The 3,099-nt window shown below is 40.7% G+C and overlaps 1 protein-coding gene across 1 annotated transcript in view; it reads right to left on the reverse strand.

Annotated features, from left to right (window-relative positions):
* Nucleotides 1–3,099, reverse strand: part of Chrm3 (cholinergic receptor muscarinic 3) — a 528,248-nt gene that overhangs the window by 34,454 nt on the left and 490,695 nt on the right. The window lies entirely within an intron of this gene.

Consider the following 3,099-nt stretch of genomic DNA (forward strand, 5'->3'; position numbering starts at 1 on the left):
AACTGGGATTACAGGCGTGCACCACCACTCCCAGTCTTGATTGCTGTCTCAGCCTGCCCTGGGGTTGTGGCTGGCATGGCAGTCTTGGGGATCAAATCCCTGGTCCTTGCACCTGCTTGCAGGTCTTTAATCTGCTGAGCTATTTGGCTGACCCACTCACAAATTTAAACACCCATTTCAAACACAGGCATCTGTAGTGAATTCACATTTCTCAGGTAAAGTAGTAGAAGTGGCAAATAAATACAGAAAAAATGTTCTTCACTGGTTATTCAAGAGACGCAAATTAAAAGAATGCTGAGATTTCATCTCAATTCATAAAGAATGGCTATCATCAAGAAATCATTACGAAATGCCGGGAAAAGGGAACTCTTCTGTCCTGTTAGTGGGAGAGCTGACTGGCACAACCACTGTGGAAGTCAGTATGAAGATTTCTCAAACAGCTAGGATTATAGGTCTTATTCAGCTCAGTTTTCCTCCTTCTGGGATCTTTCTGAAAGAATTAGAAGCATCATACCACAGTGATAGATGGCCATGTTTGTATCAGCAGAGTACTCAGTAGCTAAGTCTTGGAAATAGCTCAAATGTCCACCAACCAGTGAATGGATAATGATGATGTAGTTTTTTTTTTTTTCATATAATGGAATACTGCTCTGCCATAATGAAAGATTAGTTTGAGACATATCTAGGCAAATGGATGAAACTTCAGACCAAACTGTTAAATGAAATAAATCAGACACTCATGTGTAAATATGACATGGTCTCTGTTTTAAGAGAACTGAAAGTATAAATATGGATCAAAATATATGCTAAATATTGGAAAATGAGAAGAAAATGTTCAAATGAAAAAGGGAACAAGTGGAGGTAACAAAACAGATGATAGAAAAAAGAAGGAAAAAAATGGAAAGAAAGATTTGTAAATAAAGAAGGGAAGAGAGGCTGTAATGAGGGGGGAGGAATTGGCAAAAAAGAAGCAACATGTACCATATACATGTACAAATTCCCAGTGATGAATGTGATCACTATGTATATATAAAAGGTACCAATAAAATAAAAAGAAAGAAAAAAAATCAGGCTCATGAAAATAATGGTATGCCCTTATCTACCTTATTCCCATAGATCTGGCACCATGTAACTTCCGGAGCTTTCCTAAAGTCAAAATGACCATTCCTTAGTTACTTTTTTCATTGCTGAGACAATATTTGATGCCCATAATTTAAAGGAAGAAAGGTTTATTTTGGTTTAGTTGGTAGAAGTTTTGGTCTGTGGTCAGCTCATGTCAAGGCAGGGTTTTTCTACCACTGAAGAGCAAGTTAGCTGAACCACGATAATCTAATCACTGCCTAAAAGCCCCACTTATGGGCACAGGAAGCTTTAGGAGGACATCTTGATATAAATAGTAATATTCCACCCCTAGCCCCTGAAAGACTCATGCTCATTTCTATGCAAAATGCATTTAGTCCACCTCTAAGAGTTGTCCAAGTACTAACAGTTTCAGCATTGTTGAAAAGTCCAAGGCCAAAATCTCCCTGAGATTTAAGGCAAATTCTTAGTTATGAGCCTGTCTGAGTTACTTTTCTCTTATTGCTGAGACAAAATACCAGACACCCAAAGCTAAAGGAGGAAAGATTTATTTAACTCACTATTTGCTGATATTTCAGTCCATAATTGTCTTACTCTAGGGCAGGCTGGTATATGTCAGTGGGGCAACAGACTAGAGCATTGGAAGACAACAAAGTCAACAAGCAAGAGAGAGCAGTCGAGGCTCTAGCTCTGATACTGTACACAGGCGACCTTCCCTATGGTGGGTGTAGCACTCACATTCTTAATCCTAGCCAGAACTCTGCCAACTCAATCAGTGGGGTGATTTGCTAATCTCATATACCTAATCTCAGCACCAAACATTCTAGATTCAGCCACCTCTGAAAAAGCCCCATAATCCCATGAATCACTGGTAGCACATCTAGACACAAAACATAACAGCCTCTGTAAAAATTGAAAGAAAGTTTAACACTATTGACATTCTGTGCAAAGGCACAGGATAAATATTCCCATCCCAAAAGAAAAAAATAGGAGAACAGAAAGGAATGGGACAAAATGAAAACCAAAATCCAGCAGGGCAAAGATTAAATCCTGTAGTTCTAGCCAACTTCTGGAGCAATCTCTGGTGAAATACAAACTCCAAGGGCTTATGTGGTCCTGTCCTTGCAGTACTGACAGTGGTTGTGGCCCTCGTGGCCTCTCTCCTGAGTCAGCTTTGCTCACTCCTTGTGGCGTTCTTCAGTCATTCCATGTTCCTGGCTTGGCCGGAATCCTAGGGTCTCCTCTGCACTTCTGGCTTCTTCCTCACATCCTCACACACTGCCTTTTTGGGAGAACACTGCCTGGCTACCTGGCCTTCTTCTGGAGTCTCCTTGGAAGCCTTCCTGACCTCACATCCTGAATGTGGCTAAAACTAGCACCCTGCGAATGATGGAAAGGTCTTCTGCTGTCTGGAGAGGTAGTTGGGCCCTTTTGTATCTTGCTGGTGGGACTGCAGAAGCCTCTGAATGACTGGATGGCTGACCATGATGAACTGAACTGCATCCTGGGAACTCAGTTCCCATTCACTTTTTGGAACATAGCGTCCTGTAGCTCTCTCCTTCCTTGAGTGGGGATATTTGCCTCTTGGGATCCTCTTCTGGAAGCAAAGTCTTGTCTTTTACCTTTACAAATCTGAGCCAGCAAAGGGCAGGGCTTTACTGGTATTCCCTCAAGGTATCCTTCCTATTGTCCTATTCCAAAGTACTTGGTTTCTTTTTTGGGCTAATTTCTTCAGCAACCAAGTTTTCCTCTTCTCCATCTCTTCAGATCCCAGCTTCAGTGGAACTTCCTTTCTGGCCAAATTAAAAAATTTAAATCATTCTTCTAGGATATTTGCAATGGATTCTCAGAGTAGAGCTGGCTAAAGCATACCACTCTAAGCATACCACTGCTTAACATTAGACTGTCTTGAAGAATTCATCTGCCATTCTTAATCTGTCTCCTGTTACATTTTAGTACAATGAGAAAAATGCAGACTCATTTTCTTTTCCTTTTTCTTTCTTTTTTTTTTTTTTTTTT

Source organism: Octodon degus, unplaced genomic scaffold (genome assembly GCF_000260255.1).
Source record: "Octodon degus isolate 3935 unplaced genomic scaffold, OctDeg1.0 scaffold00133, whole genome shotgun sequence".
Taxonomy (NCBI): domain Eukaryota; kingdom Metazoa; phylum Chordata; class Mammalia; order Rodentia; family Octodontidae; genus Octodon; species Octodon degus.